At 50.9% G+C, this 16,660-nt stretch overlaps 1 protein-coding gene across 10 annotated transcripts in view; it reads left to right on the top strand.

Moving 5' to 3' along the window:
- ATXN7L1 (ataxin 7 like 1) overlaps window positions 1–16,660 on the top strand; it is a 234,206-nt gene that overhangs the window by 159,217 nt on the left and 58,329 nt on the right. Inside the window, exon 1 of one of the 10 annotated variants that reach the window (XM_087861179.1) lies at window positions 6,477–9,348. The exons of 7 other annotated variants lie outside the window; for them this stretch is intronic. The gene's annotated coding sequence lies outside the window, so the exon portion shown is untranslated. 2 more of the 10 variants (XM_087861180.1, XM_087861181.1) reach the window with 2 other exon arrangements.

The following is a 16,660-nucleotide window of genomic DNA, read 5'->3' as shown; positions in this document are numbered from 1 at the left end:
AAGTGGTTTTAGTTTACATTTCTTCTCCTAGCAGGATGTTTTGCATAATTTTGCTGATCCTGGGTTATTTATAGACTTTTCTGAAGAAATGGGGATGCATGAGAGTTTTCTGTTCTAACTGGGGAAAGTGAGAGCCGTGTCTGCAGGGAGGAAAACGGCCCGTGCCTGTGTAGGCAGAGGGTTATTTTAGCTCCTGAAAATTAATGTCTCCTCGAGGTCACTTGATAACATTCCGGAGCGTCCCGTCCAGCCACTGACATCGGATACCCTGATGATTGTCTTAGGACGCGTTGTTTTCCTTTGGTCGGTCAGAAATGGAGTAAAATGAAAGTCGTGATGCCATTTCCTCCGGGGCGCTCTGGGAGGGTGGATGCAGTGATTGGGTATTGTTTCAAATGGCCGGAGTGGGTTTGCGGTGGCTGTGCTGTCCCACCCGCAGGAACCGTGTTCGCTGGCTACCGCAGCCTGCCCAGAAGCCGCTTGGCAGGACCCACCGGGAGCCGGGGGGAGGGGCAGAGGAAGGCCGGCCGCTGGAAAGTTGGTGGCTATCAGAGTTTGTCCTCTAAATGGCAGTGATCCTCGGGTGTTTATAACATTAAAAAAGAGTAATGATCGACTGCAAGGTGGCATACCGGCTAATGCGTGATCCCTTCGACCTTCTGGCCTGGGGGTAGCGTCTTCGGGGGTGGGTGTGTGCAGGAATGAGGAGGAAATCTGGGCACGCTTGAAATCACTAAGCCAGAATGAACACTCCATGAAAGGGCTTCCCATAATATTTACCAGAAGAGTTGGCTAAAAATTGCTCTGCTTTGCCCACTGAATGGCTGTGTAATTAAATCACCCCTTGATAGCGTACCTTGAGCACCTCCCATCTCTGCTGGCCGCTCCCGGAATTTGCATGGGTAAGGAGCACGTTTTCCAGCATAATGAGTGCGGGAGTCCCAGTCTAATGGTCCAGGAGAACGTCGTAAATGAGACACTTCATTGTGCCTCGGGTTAAATATTTTAAAACAAACAAATCGGAAGGGAAGGAGAAAACAGTAAACATCGTTTGGGCCCGTGAAAGGCCTTCTAAGTGGGGAGTCCGCCCTGCTGCTGGTTGTTGGGTCCCTCGCAGACAGGTCCACACTTCTCACCCCCACCATCACCGACTCGCACACGCAAATGAAAACGGATGGTTGAGACGGAAATTTCCAAGGTAGTAAACATGGCGTCGTCGTGACTGCTGAGTGCTGCCAGGAGCAGATTTCTTTTTCTCCTCCATGTTTCTCTCATCTGTAGGAAAGTGGGGTTTTGTTGGTGGTGCTTTGCTAAGCTTTGGTTTGGTTTGGTTTGGTTGGCCTCTCACCTTGTGGAGAGTGATGATGAGGCTGTCTTGCTTCTGGTCTTTTCATTTAGAGCGTGCGCTCTGCTTTCTCACGGTAGCCCCGCTGAGCTGGTGAAGGATGGGTTAAGCCCTTGGGTCCCAGCAGGAGGCTGAAGATGGGGCCTGGCTTGCACTGCAGGGCCTGAGGAACGAGCAGGCAGGCCCTGGACATTTCTCCGTCAGGCTGCCGCGCCCTCGTTGCGCACCCAAACCCGTGAACTGCCCGCGGATGTTTAGGGGACCCTTTGTTCTGTGATTCTCATCTGCCCCCATGGATGCGGTCCCTACGACACTTCGCTCTTCCTCCTCCTGTATTGAGGGTGAGATAGGATTTGAGGCTCACGTTTTGAAAGGGTCGGAGGTGTGTGTTGGTTTGTGGGCATCTCAGCTGGCGATGAATATGGGGCTCCCACTCCGCTCTGTGAATAACGTCATGGCCAGAGTGAATGAAGAGACGAGAAGGGAACCTACAGGCCTTTCTGATGGAGTTGGAGAGGGATGGCGGTGAATAGGGAAAGGTTTCCCAGTCATCCTGCCCTGAGGCTTTTGCATTTGAATTAGCCAGTCCCGCCCACCGGGGGATCCTTGAGAAAGTGAAGGCACAGCCCTTTGCCAGCCTCCCAGAGCATGTCGCCCCTCCCAGGCCCTCCAGACATCTGCCGGCCGACACCTTTCAAATACCCTCCTTCCTTGCTTTGATCCCCAACGCCAGCCTGGAGAGAGCTGTGCTTGGATTGATCATTGATTGGTATGTCTGGGCCCCTTAGCAGCAGTAAGCATTTGTGGGTCCATCTGGGGGCCCACTCCTGGCCCCTGGGTAGTGGTTCCGCTGGGCCCCACGCTCAGTGGGAAGCCCAGGGTCTGGCAGAGTCCGGGGGGGGGGGGGATGGGCGGAGGCATCCAGGCAAACTTGGAGATTGGGTGGATTCCCAATTCCCAATGCCTAAGGCAACACTGGGCCAGAAGATCTGGAGTCTGCTGGTGGCTACCTCACTCAGCTATTAGCCCACTTATCCCCAAGGTCTTATCCTTTTCTGGAACAACAGCAACGACATACAGATTAGGCGGAACCCCCAAGGGTAAGAGGCCAAACCAGAAAGTTAGCTGATGAAAGGAGTTGGTTACTACTCAGCTGTGGCTTGGTCATCCTGTTTCATCCCAGACGCTTGTGCACCTGTAGGCTACCTCAGCCTTGGGCCTCTGGGGAGGGCAGGATTTGCCAGTCTTCAAGGACGGGTAGACTGTCCCCACTTTGACCTTGCTACAGTTTGCCATCAACGTGGCACATCTCAGACTAAGGAGGAAGATACATTTGATCCACAGCCTGTCAGAGGTTAGGAGTCCCTTGTCCTCTGTCCTCCGTCCTATACTTTTTCTCTCCAATCTGGTAAACCGGAAGGGTTTTTAAGTAAATCAATTGCATGAATTTGCTAGGACTGTTATAACAAGATACCACAGACTGGGTGGCTTAAAGCACAGAAATTTATTTTTTCACAGTTGTGGAGGCTGGAAGTCCCAAGATCAAGGTGCCAGCAGGCTTGGTTTCTTCTGAGTCCTCCTTCCTTGGCTTACAGATGGCTGTCTTCTTGCTGTCTCTTCATCAGGTTGTCCCTCTTCTTACCGAAGGACTCCAGTCATACTGGAGCAGAGCCCACCCTAACTGGCCTCATTTTTAACTTTATCACCTCTTTAAAGACCTAATCTGCCCATTCAGTCACATTCCGAGGTACTGGGGATTGGGACTTCAACATATGAATTTGGGGGCAACATAATTCAGCCCATAACACCAGTCAACTCAGCCTGGTCCCACCTCAGCTCCATTCCTTAGCAGCGTCAGAACACTGCAGTAACCAGCATGATGTAGAACTTCGTCTGTGACTTGTTTCTGTGCGTGTGACTCTGGAGAATCAGGCCCCATCTCTCTGTGTGGGTGCATAGTCAAAGAGAACACAATGAGAAAAAGACAAAATATGTTCAAAGGCACAAGAAGTCACCGGTGGCTGTGAAAGTCTGAGTAAGCTTTCATGTGTCCTGTGATGATTTTTAGATGATTTCAGCAGCCCACCTGTCTTGAGGAAGGCTGTTGTAGGGGTGGGTTGAGCAAGGGTAGCTCGCAGACCAGTGGGCCCCAGAAGTCATCTGACAGAAAGCGTTACCTTCCCTTCTGGGCCTCTTCCTCCCGGTGCCTTTCTGGGCAGACTCCCTGATCTGTGAATAGATTCATTGGCATAATCCTCTCAGTGTCTTGCCAACAATTATGTATATATATTTAAATCTGCCCTCCGTGTTCATTCCCTCTGGAAGTTGGGAAACCAGCCTTACATGGACCAGGAGAGGAAAATTTAGCCACTTATGTCTCCCATTTCAACGGCTGCTCTTTTCCCAGGGGCCTGTGGTTGGCCATTCATCTCCCTCCCTCTTCCCTTGCTGTGGGACATCTTTGACCTGGAGATGCTAGGGGCCACCAGGTTGCCTTCTGATAGCCCTTTGCAAAAAATGTCCCCCGAGATCTTTTCTCGATAAAGAACATTTGTTCCCTAAGAAGGCACCCGCCCTCCGCCAAGACAAGAGCAGAGTTCCTGGGGGCCCACCATGAGAATGGCAGAGACAAAAGCCTAGTATTCTTGGAAACTGCCACTCCATTCAGAAACCTAAGGATGAGTTGTGGTCAAGCCACAGGGGAGCTAAGAGCAGCCCTCCCAGCCCTTCATTACCTGCTAGGTTCCTGCTGCAGATGACTCAGGTCCTGGGCTCGACAGCAGGGCCATGGAGAGACAGTGTGTTCCTGCAGGCTGGTGGGAGGACCTGTTACCCTTTGTAAGTTAGCCTGGATTCTGGTCTGAGACGAGGGAGAAAGTGATTGCTGCCAGGAGAGGAGGCCAGGAGTTGGCTCCCTTGCAGCAGTCCAGCTGGTCTGTGCTGAAAAGACCTGCCTCAGTACTGCTCCTGGTTCCTCCTAGGTTTCACAGGTGGGTTTCTGCCGGTGGAGGTGGGATCTGGGTTATTTATAACCGCAATAATCATAAAACTGTTCTTTTATGTTTGCGTAACCCGACTCAACTTTTAACCCTCTTTTACATGCCTGATCTCACTGACTCCTCCTTATAGCCCTGGAGGGGCAGGTATTGTTAACCCCAGAGCATGGAAATTCTGGAAGGAGAGCCAGGGTTGAGACTCCAGCTCCTGGACTCCAATGCTCCTTCTCTTGATTTCAGCTGCCTACTGTCTGGATCTTTAGGAAAACCTAACGTGTAATTAATGAATTGCTGGGGGCTCAGAATAGACAAGTCTGAGAGCTAAAAGCTCCAGGGGTCTCAGTAATGGGGGGCTCTCACACTTTGGTGAATTTTACCTTTGGAAGTTTGATCAAGTTCTCACAGTATATGGCGAAGAAAAATCCCCTCCTGCTTCCGTTGCCAATAAGAAGGTAGTTTGGGAATTGGAAAACCAAGTGGTTGGGTTTTTGTTTTTTTTTTAATTGTATTTCTTGTCAGTTATAAAAGCAACATTTGATTGGCTCACTATGTGCAATGCACTGCTCTGACCTTAACGCTTAATCTTTACCACCAAGAGGATGGCTGTTGTTAGCTCCATTTGTCAGTTGCCCATGAGATCCCTACGAGGGAAGATGAAGAAATGCGGGCTAAGTGACACACCTGCCCTGAATGGCCAAGAGCGCTGTTCCCAGGTCACGGTCACTCTGGGCGGTGTATATATACAGGCTGCACACTTGGCCGCGTCCTCTTCCACGTTATAAGTAAGGGTTTGGAAGAAGAATGGTATTGGTGGCAGGCTTCTCCAGTTTGCAGGTGGCAAGTTTGGAAGGGAGATGGATACGTTAATGGGTCAGGGTCCAAAACGATTTCAGCAGGCCAGAGCAGTAGGCTAAATCCAACCAGCTGACATTTTTAAAGGATACCTGTGGATACGCTGCTTGGCAGGAAAATGTGTGAAATAAGACTTAGGGGTGATACAGTTATGAAAAATAAAAAATCGAGGTTGGCTCTCTAGCTGCGTGAGTAGGAGGATAATGTTGAAGATAGACAGCTAGGAGCTGCTCAGACCCCATCTGTAATGTTCTCTCTTCTGAGTCCCACGGTTCGTGAAGGACAGATAGTAGAGCCAAAGAGGACGCACAGATGAGAACAGTGAAAATGATGTTTTGTGAGGTATGGTTTAAAAAGACATCTGGGGTATTTAGCCTGGAGAAAGATTTCAAGGAGCAAATATTTGGCAAAGTGTCCCATCGAAGGGAAGTAGACTGGGTCAAGGTGACCCCCGTAGAGCAGAAATGGGATTAGCGCGTGGCATTGCAAAGCAGCTCAAAGTAGGGGAGGTCGCTCCAACAGCCGATGGAGACGCCATGCTGTCTCACCTGGTGCGCGCTTGGACGGCCCCATCCACACTGCAGCCTGCAGGGGAGAAGCCAGGCTGGGCCAGAGTGCTGGGGACACACCAGCAGCCCCGAGAGGGGCCGGCAGGGGTTAGCAGAGAGTGATTACCTGTGGGGCTTCTTCTTGCCTCTTGGGAGTCTGTTACTCTGTCCCAACTTCAAGGTCTAAGACCTAGGTGCCTTTGGTGGCAGTGATGATTCCATCAAGGGAATGGTGATCCCTTGATGGAAATGACAGTTGTATCAGAGGTGAAGGGCTGGCAGAAGGGAACTGTGCTTCAGGGCCTGGTGTGTATATGTGCGCGTGCGTGTGTGTGTGTGTGTGTGTGTGTGTGTGTGTGTGTGTGTGTATGTGCACGTGTGACATTGTTTAAAATAAATTCACACTTCTTCATGGACCTGAACTGGCCTTGTTTGAGAACTACTATCTTGGAGTGCCTTTGAGCTGTCTCCTACTGGCCACTTTAATTCCCTTAACTTAAAAATTAACCTCCTTTAGGGGCGCCTGGGTGGCTCAGTTGGTTAAGCAACCAACTCTTGATTTTGGCTCAGGTCATGATCTCAGGGTCATGGGATCGAGTCCCATGTCGGGCTCCTAGCTCAGCGCAGAGTCTGCTTCTCCCTCTCTCTCTGCTCCTCCCCCACTCTCTCTGTCCCCCTCTATCTCTAAAATTAATTAATTAATTACCTCCTTTAAGTGATTCCAAGTAGGGTTTTGAAGGTAACTCTGAGTTATCCTGAAGCCGTTTTTCCTTGTGTTGCTGTGAACATTTGTACACAAGGATTTAGGTATATCTTTTGGGTATATACTTTAGGGTAGAATTGTTGGATTCTGTGGTAATTCAATGTTTAATTTTTTGAGGAACTACCATACTGTTTCCTTTCTGTTTCTTGTTTTTGAGAGACAGAGCGTGAGTGCAAGTGGGCGGAGCAGCAGAGGCAGAGGGAGACAGAGAATCTTAAGCAGGCTCCATGCCCAACGCGGAGCCCGACTCAGGGCTCGATCTCATGACCCTGAGATCATGACCTGAGCCGAAATCAAGAGTCTGATGCTTAACTGACTGGGCCACCCAGGCGCCACCCAAACTGTTTTCCATAGAGGCTATACCATTTTAGTCCCACTGACAGTGCCTAAGGGTTTTGGTTTTTCCACATCTCTCCAGCACTTGTCATTTTACATTTTTAGTTGTTCTGGGTTATTTTTTATATATAAGCACCTACTAGGTGTGAAGATTTGCTCCTTAGTGACTAATGATACTGAGCACTCTTTCCTGTGCTTTTTGGCCATATCTGAATCTCCTTTGGAGAAATGTCTGTGTTCAAGTCCTTGTCCATTTTTTAACTGGGTTGAACCTGTCTGCTTTGTATTTAGAATTAAGGTCTAAACTTCCTGTTCCTCCGATGCTAGAGCAGTAGTAGTAAATATTGCATCTTTTTATCATAAACCACCTATTTGCTGAGAACCCAGGCCACCAACTCATCACCTGGGCACCTGAGGTAGCAGGAGAGCACAGGGTGAAAGAGGCAGGGGAAGGTGCTCCAGAAGGATCAAAGGGCTCTGGGAGAGTTGACCCGAGGAAGCTGTTCACATTTGTCTTTGGAAAGACTCTGGCTCCCAGGCCATGGAGCCTGCCCTTTCTTCTGTGAAACATTGCAACATCCTGCAGGCCTCCTCTTAACAGTCTCCTGAGCGGGGGAAGTGCACCCATGGGCCCTTGACCTACTGGCCTGGGGTCCAGCAGAGAAGGCTCACAGCCTTACCCAGCTCACAGCCTTACCCACGGGAGCAGCCTGTCTCCAGGCAAAGCTGCAAGTGACCGGGAAAGGAGGGCCGGATGCTCCCTCCAGTGAGCCTGGGTCAGGTGGGTGGTTAGCTCGTGCCCCCTCATTCCCACTGGCTCCGTCCCAAAGAAATGGAATTGTGGAGACCAGTTCTTTTTTGCCAACCAGCCCAGTGCCCTCCGTGTCAGAAACAGATGAATTCTCCTCCATTCTGGGAAGAAACTCTCTCTACAAGAGAGGAACGGGAGCCAAGAACCCAGAGGCCCAAAGTCATGTTGTCTTGAATTATTCTCTCGGGAAACTCCCTCTCGCTGGCTTCGGTTATGCTGATAAGCCACTGAAGGAATGGTCCCAACATAGGACAGTCTTGCAAAGGCAGGTGGGCCCTGCTTCGCTTGTGTGGCATGGTTTGGCTTGATACCATCTCCCCTGGGCTGAAAGTTCTCCATAGGAGCTGTACTTCTGAGGCTTGTAAAGCTTTTGTGTCTTAAAAGTTTGTTGTTATTTTTCCTTATTAGAGGGCATATATTCTTCAGCCCGGATTGACTTAAGATTTATCAGGTAATAGCCAGGTTTTACAAAGAAATGTTGGGTGGAATTCAGCAGAGATCTCAGTAGAGATCTCTGCCCAAAACACACTGTGCCACTGGATTTTTTTTTTTAATTGAGGTGAAATTCGCCTAACATTTTTAAAAAGATTTATTTATTTATTTTAGAGAGAGAGAGCAGGGGGAGGGGCAGAAGGAGAGAGAGTCTCAAGCGGACTCCACGCTGAGCCCAGAGCCCAACTCGGGGCTCGATCTCACGATCCTGAGATCACGACCTGAGCTGAAACTTAAGTGCCAGAAGCTTAACCGACTGAGCCACCCAGGTGCCTCTCACCTAACAATTTTAGAACATACAGTTCGGTGGCACTGAGTTCCTTCCCAATGCTGGGTAACCAGCACCTCTGTGTAGTTCCAAAACATTTTCATCACCCCCAAAAGAGCCCTTATACCCATTAAGTAGTCACTCCCCTCTGCCTTCTTCCCCAGCCCCTGGCAATCACTGATCTGCTTTCTGTCTCTACGTATTTACCTATTCTGGATATTTCTGATCGGTGGAATCCTACAGCATGTGGCCTTTTGTGGACCGTTGGGTTTTTTTGGACCATCCTCCTCCCCCAATCTCCTTGCCAAGATGAAGGAATGAACTCCCTAAATAGCCAGAATGAATGAAAACTCCCTGCTGGAATTAGTAGTTAAAATGTCCCACAAAAGTATCTTTCAGTCTTTGTAATGATGTCCCTACTCTCCAAAGCACAGTGCCGGGCATTGCAGTGGACTCTGCCCGGCATGCTGGACCGGCCCTGGGGGAAGGAGGAGCGGAAAGGCCTGAGCGCCCGCAGGCAGCCCGGACCAGGCCCGAGTGGACAGCGGCTCCGGGAGCCGGGCCCATGCAGTTTGCACGTGGCCATCAAACCCGGGAAGGGGGAGGGGGTTGCAGCAGGGTCCCCAGCCCTTCCCAAACACTGCTCAGATCAGCCCCCCGGGGGAGCCTGCTGCCTCTGACCACACCTTATGTGTGCAGTTCAGGAAAACCCAAGTTCATCTGCCAAATTCAGGATACAGCCCTGACTGTTCCGGGCTTTTCTTTCTGCCTTTCCCTAATCGCATCTGGGCGTGCTCTCTTAAAGGGGAAGTGGTGCGTTCTGACTGGCCAGGGCCCTCCGCCAGGAGCCAGGAAGCGTCTCTCACGAGTCGCGTTGCCCAGCGTGTCACTGGCTCAGCCTCCTTATCCAAACGGCAAGGCTGTCTCCCCGGGATGTGTAAGTGTGAGCGCAGGGCACGTTTGCCACACAGGACGGCGTGGGGCTGGGCCCAGGTCACGGAAGAGAGAGCCCGGCAGGCGGAGCGTGCTGTCAACCCACGAGCCATTTAGCAAGGACGAGGTGTAGCACAGACAGCGCTCTCGGGCTGTGGGCTGGCGCCGGAGCGAGACAGGGCTGAGGCGTGCAGTGGGGAGAGGAGCTGCCTCAGAAAGAGGTCAGGAGTAGGAGGCTGGGTTGGGGACCAGTCTATTTTGGACAGCCCTTGTGGAGGCGCAAGCCTCGGGGCCTGGGTAGGAGTGGAGTGGAAAATTTTGTAGCACACCTCTCCTAGCCGGGGGAACCTCACCCACCGTCCCCCCACTTCTCTGCATTTCTGCACAGCCCCAGCCACACTGAGGCATAACCCTCCCCGGCCATTAGTTTGGTCATTTTTATAAGTAATTTGCGTGAAGACATAGTTCAGGTCTCTCGCACTCCAACTTTGAAAATCACTTGCCCCTCGCGACTTGTGATTTTTCCTTGTTTTCCTACTTGTGGATGGATGGTCGTCAGTCCAGGGGGTGCCCACGGTGGGCCGCGGGTGGCCTCGGGGGGCCGGCCCCCCGCCCCCCACCCCTGGCAGGCTGGCTGGCTCCCGAGGATGACGGGCGGTGTGCCCGGCCTGGTTCCTAGCTCGGGGTTTGTTTCCTGTGTGCCCACGGAGACATCGAGGGGAAAGCTCACACCCGCTCATGCACACAGTTACTAACTCAGTGCCCCAAGTGAGTGACTGCCGGTGGGAGGACAGACCCCCCACCCCTGTGTTAGACGCCCTTCTGCCCCAGGCTTTTGTGCGCATGGGGCCGATGGCTGATCTTCAGTCAGGTAAAAGGCTTTGTTCTCCCCGAAATAAGTCAGACCTTCCGCTCCTAAGGAAGGGGGCAGAGGGAAACAGGAGGGGGCCGGGGAGAGACCAAACAAATGTGTGTGTCTGTGCACACATATTGACAGGGTACAACCACACCCTGTTTCAAGACAACTTCCTGTTTGCCACTGCCAACTGCCACTCCAAGGAGAACAGAAGTGGTTCCGTTATTAGTGGCTGCTGCTGCAGGACCCCGGCAGCCTGTGGGGTGAGTGGTCTGAGTGCCGCTGCGAGCTGAGCAGGGAGCTGAGACTTTGCACCTTCTGTCCCGGGAGACTGTGGCCCTGCACGCGTGAAATTGGAGGTCAGGAACAGAGAGAAATCGAGCCGCGGTGGCCTCTCCTTCCTCAGCCTGTGTTTTTTCCAACAGTGTGCTCCCAGAGGATTCTTGTCCATGGAATAGTTTTAATTCAGGGGCGGGGAGAAGGCAGGAGCTACCCACTTAGTAAGGCTGCTCCTCATATTTTTTTTAAAATCTACATTTTCATGCGTACGGGGAACGGACAGTAAGTGAGTTGGCACTTACTACAGGGGTTTGGTCGCTACCTCCTCTGTGTTCTCGAGCCTCTCAACACTCATTTCTTCAACACTGAACGCAGCGAGTGCCTATTAGGGCGAGACCCAGGGCTAAACGCCAGGGGTAAGAGTGAACAAGACACCTGCCCTCGAGGTACGTCCAATGACAGGACGCCTAGGCCAGTCAGCCAGTGATGACAGCCTGTGATGTGTGCTGAGATTGGGCGCCTCAGTGTGCTGGGGGGGCACCTGCCCACTTACAACCCTATGACGTGGACAGTGTTGTCCCCATTTTATAGGTAAGGAAACTGGGGCTCTGGGGGGAGGGTTACATTATCTGCCCAGGCACAGAGCTAATGGGATTTGAGCCCAGATCTTTCTGATTCCAAAGACAGCAGTGTCTGGTCCTCATTTTCTTTGACTCCCAAAGCTGGCGCAGGGCATGAGAATCACCTCAGTACCTTTTTTTTTTTTAATAGGATTTCATTTATTTATTTGACAGAGAGAGCGAGCACACAAGTAGGGGGAGCGGCAGGCAGAGGGGGAAGCAGTCTCCCCGCTGAGCAGGAGCCTGATGTGGGGCTTGATCCCAGGACCCTGGGCCGAAGGCAGATGCTTAACCGTCTGAGCCACCCACGCGTCCCACCTCGGGACCTTTTAAAAAATACAGATTTGGGGGGCACCTGGGTAGCGCAGTCGTTAAGCGTCTGCCTTCGGCTCAGGGCGTGATCTTGGCGTTCCGGGATCGAGTCCCACATCGGGCTCCTCGGCTGGGAGCCTGCTTCTTCCTCTCCCTCTCCCCTGCTGTGTTCCCTCTCTCGCTGGCCGTCTCTCTGTCACATAAATAAATAAAATCTTTAAAAAAAAATACAGATTTGGGGGCCCTGGCCTTGCTGCGCCGAGTGGTCTCTGAGGTAGAGGTATGGCCTGGGCACTTTCTCCACCTCGTGGCAGCAGGACCCACCCCGCCTCCCGTGGGGTGTGGACAAGGCACGCCTGTGATAGGGACTCTTCATGCACTCAGCCCAAGGCTTCTGGGGAAAGGTTACTGATGTCGCCTCAAGACAGTATTGAGAAGATTCAGTCCGGCTGTTCAGGTGTTTTAGACATTGGGAATCCCTCCCTATTCGTGTATCTTCTCCCCAAAGACACACCAGCCTATGCCTCCTGCTTCACTCAGTTTCCAGCTGCCTGTCACACCCGTCCCCCGGGCGCCCCTGGGGTGGGAAGGATGTTAGCTGTGCCATCCTAAGGGAGAATCCAACAACTTCCCCTAAAGCTGGAAGCCATCGGTTTTCATCTAAGTTTTGGTGGCTCCTGTGTTTGAACTTGTGTGGCTTGTGCAGTGGGTATGTTGGGTGGTTATGGGACGCGGTCACTCTGATGGTGAAGTTAATACCGTGCAGGGGGAATTCCTTGTCAACCCCTCCACTACCATGTGGGCTCTGGGCACATGGGAACAGCTGGGACAATAAAAGACCCGATATTATTAAGAACATCAGGGCTCAGGCTGCAGGCAGAGTCCCACAAAGCAGGAGGGCTCTTCACGGGACCCGCAGGCTGCCTCCTTAGGGGGAGCCTTCCTCCACCACTCAGGGTGACCGAGTGGTGGCCAGCCCGGGATCTGGAGGGTCTCCCCACCCGGAGGGAACCCTCTGGCAATGACAGTGTCTTGTCTCCACCATCATATCCCAGTGCTTGGCGCACAGTTTCGTGCCTAGGAAATGCTTTATGAATGAGAGAACAGGGTTGACTTGAACACGTTTTACTCCTTCCTACCTTTGTATTTGCACCTGTTCTCCCTCCTTTGCCCCCTCTCGGATTAAGGACGTGTTAGTGTTGTTGTTGTTGTTGTTGTTTTTATAAGCTTCTTTTTTTTTTAAGATTTTATTTATTTATTTGACAGAGAGTGAGACAACGAGGGAACACAAGCAGGGGGAGTGGGAGAGGGAGAAGCAGATTTCCCGCTGAGCAAGGAGCCCAACTCGGGGCTCGATCCCAGGACCCTGGGATCATGACCCGAGCCGAAGGCAGACACTTAACGGCTGAGCCACCCAGGCGCCCCTGTTAGTGTTGTAGTGGTTTTTGTTTGTTTATTTGATCTTTTTTCTTGTATGGACTTCAACAGGTTTTCCAAAACTGAGCCTATTAAGCAATCCATCCCATATCCATCTCTTTTTCCCTCATCTATCTATATTATATATTCATATGTGTGTGTTACAAGTTTTTTGTTTTTATAAAGTAATGATTCATGTTTACACATTATTTGTGATATTTGTAATTTCCTTGTGGACTTGGGCATACGATCTCACATACACCTTTCCTTAGGTTGGGAAAATGGCCCTTATTCTTGTCATTTTCAGTTGTTTTATTATAGATCGTTCAGGTCAATTGTGATATTTTTTACTATTATAAACAGAGCCACACTGAGAGTATCTTTGCACTTTTTTGCTGGGTGGGGTGGGATGGATGATTTCCTTGAGGTCTACTTTCCAGACTACAGTTACCAGATGACTAGGTCAGAGGCTGTGAATTCTTGTTTGGTTCTTCCTATCATAACTGCTTGGTCTCCAGAGAAATGTCATCCCTTGAAAGTACCCCCAGCAGTGTGTGCATGAGTTTGTTTTCCCAGAGGTCTGTATTTGCTGTGGTTTTTTCTTCGAGCTAGGTTTGGTGCCTAGTGAGGGCTGGGGGTTCATCCCTGAGGGCTGGTGGAAATATTTTAGGGCCCTGAGAAGTCCCTGGGACTCCCCAAATCCTGCTCAGCAGTGGATGATGCCAGAAATTTGCACCTTAGTATAAATAACCAATAAAAGAAGGAGGGAGAGCTACAGGGAGGAGATAAGAGAATCTCAAGTTACCTAGCTTCACAGTTGTGTCTCGGGCCAGCTCTGAAAATGGGAAATGCTTTGTCAAGAATCGTGGGAGAAACCACGTTGCTGAGGTGTAGAGGGGAGAGAATATCCAAGCAAGGTGGCATGGTGGGAAGAGCATTGGCTTAGGCTGGGCAGACCTGGGCTCTCCTCCCAAATGCCGAGGTCTGCATGACCTTGGTCTTGTTTCATAATCTTGCTAAGCTTTCATTTCCCCATCTATAACAAGGAGGCTAACAGCATCCACTTTGGCGGGCTGTTGGGCAGATTATATGAGCTGGAAGGCGTAAAAGTAGCTTGCGCCGTGCCTGACGCAGAGGCACTCAAGAATGCCAGCTCTCCTCCTAACGAAATGAATGGACAGAGTGACCAGATGACCGAGAAACCAAACTAGAGCCTGGAGGGATTTGAGAACCGAGCTGGCACGAGCCACAAGCTCACAGTGGCATTTGTCAGAGTGCTGCAGACAGTGCCCACTGCCTGGCAGTGGGTAGGAGGTGAAGAGGGTGGAGAAGACCTAGTATAAGCTAATTGGTGGCAGACGCGCATGCCTTCAGGAGCACTTCTGCAGCCACTCAGGCCCCGGTATCTTTTAAAGAGGTGCTCCAGCCTGAGGAGGGAGTAGGCATTCCGAAGGAGCTCACAGCACTCCTGGCATTGGAGCTGCTTGGCACGGCTCTGCCTGCCACAGTCACTTGACTTTGCTGTGTCTTCATTTCGTCCCCTGCTGAGGACGGCTGATTCAATATGCCTCCTCTAACCACCATGGCACTATATTTAGTGTCTAACTACCATTGTAGCAAATGAGACCACAGGCTCAGATTCTAGCCCCCACTCTTCCGCTAAATTGCCTTGTGACTCCAGACAAGTTTCTCCTAAGGCAATCTGCCTCGTGTCCACGGCTGTGACCTGGGGACTACCTGCCTCAGTGGGGGGTTACAGGTTCCCTGTGCCGGGGGCCGTGCTGCACCCCTCAGCTTCTGGCTCCAGTCTTCTTTTGGAAGAAGGTCTGTTGGAATTCAGGGTTGTCCTTTCTGGAAGGCATCCTGACTGCAGCTTCGACTGCAGATGTAGTCCATTGATAAAACAGAGCCCGGCTAATGATTTGCCAAGCACTTGCCCTCCAAGCTGGGGGCTGAGAGAGAGTCCGCGCTGTCAAATGAGAAAGCCGCATGCTAGCCTAAGCCTGAGTGAGCCAACACAGCCATGGTGGGCCACGGGTGACCGCGGTGCTCAAAGTCTCTTGGGAGGGGGTGGGTCCTCTAAAAGCCATATTGGAAAATTCTGGGACAATTTCTTTCTAAAGCCGCTATAGGGAACCAACCACCCTGGGTGTTGATAGCGGGGTCAGTCATTCATGAGGCATCTGTGCTGAGGTTTTCAATGCAGGATATTGATGCTGTATGAAAATATCCCAGCGAATAAGCATGGGATGGGGGAGGTCCAAATTTTTACTGAGACGGAATTGCACGAGGACCTGGTGGATCTGGCCAGCGGAGAGCAAGGGGAGAGGATGGTGGAGACACCAGGCTCCCCAGGCCTACCGGAGATGTTCAGAATGCTGGGAGGCGGTGTCTGCAAGCGCCCTCCTCGGCTGGCCTCCAGCTGTGAGCCCTGGAGTCACACCTGGATGGTTAAGGCGTGTGTGGTGAAGGCGGCTAGGGTGGCCTTAGAACAGCCAGCTGCCAAGACCACGGTCAGGATGTCTTGTGGCAGAAATGCAAAACAAGTAAAAGGATTTGGTTTTTCATTTCTTTGGTCCTGGGGTCCCCAGCTTCTCCGAGGCTGGGGTCTCAGGCTGTGGGTGTGAGACTGCTGACCGCCACCTAAAAGTTGTCTCTTTCCTCTTCCTAAGGGAGCAGGCGTGCCCTGCTGGGATGCCCACACACGGTGGGCGGGGTGGGGTGGGCGATCCTGAGAACTCTTCCAGGCTTCCCCCATCGACTGCAGCATCTTCCAAGATTGTAAGGTGATAGAGCTCAGACCACAGGCTCTGATGTTTCCTAGCTCTGCACCCTCGGGCAAGTCGTGTCTCTGAACTTCGGTTTTTTCATCCGTAGCATAGAGCTAATAATAGTACCTCTCTTAGGGTACTGTAAGATTAAATGCTCGAAGGGAAATCAAGTGTTTAGCAGAGTGCGTGATACATGGGACTTTCTTGATAAATTATTGTAGTGTTGGCCAGAGGACAGAGGGGTGAGACCAGAGGTTGCCGAGCCCAGATCAATCACTGAGGTTGTTCTTGACACTTAAGTCCACCTGGGTGTTCTCACAGTGACTTTGTTTCCACGTTAGTAGGTCAGTGGTAGTTCTGTTTAGCGTTAGCACGATAGATCGATTTGGTCTTTCTGTCCGGAAAGAAATGTGTCGTAAGAGCGATGACCTGTTGCAGTCTTTCCCTTTGAAAGCTATCCCTCAAAGAAATAATCCTAAAATACTTTTTAAATAAATTATTTTTAAAAAAATAAGCCCCCCCAAAAAAAGGGAAGAAGGAAACCAGACAGTAGGTAGTATGAGAGTGGGTAGATAATATAGAGCAATGACTGGATATTATCTAACCATTCAGAATGACCGGTATATGGGGATCAGTAATGTATAAATAGAATAACGTTAGTTGAAAAAGAATAGTCCAAAATATCAATTGATTCCAGTTTTGCTCATGCATCTATTTACGTTACCAAAGAAAGAAAAATTGGAGAAAAAGACTTTTTCTCTAAAAAATTTTTTAAAGTCTATAAAATATTTGAATAGTGAATAAAAAATAAATTGTTCTATCCACTCTTCCTGGGCAAGGCAACTGGAAGAAGAATAATTATAAGGCTCTACCTTAGGCCGTCCCTTGGCCAAAACAGCAAAAAATAAGCCCAGAGTAGGTGAGGACTCGTGTCGGAATGATTGTCATATAAATCTGGCACACTTTACCCAGAGACATTGCGCCCGCACAGCAGTACCTTTTACAAGAAACTCAGACCCTGTCTGCTCCTGTCAGCAGCCCACCCACCTCTCCACCAAAAGA

The sequence above is a fragment of the Ursus americanus genome, chromosome 3 (genome assembly GCF_024610735.1).
Source record: "Ursus americanus isolate L20-20 chromosome 3, mUrsAme1.1.p, whole genome shotgun sequence".
Classification (NCBI taxonomy): Eukaryota; Metazoa; Chordata; class Mammalia; order Carnivora; family Ursidae; genus Ursus; species Ursus americanus.
The sequence above is the reverse complement of the archived record's forward strand: the minus strand, read 5'-3'. Positions and strand labels throughout refer to the sequence as shown.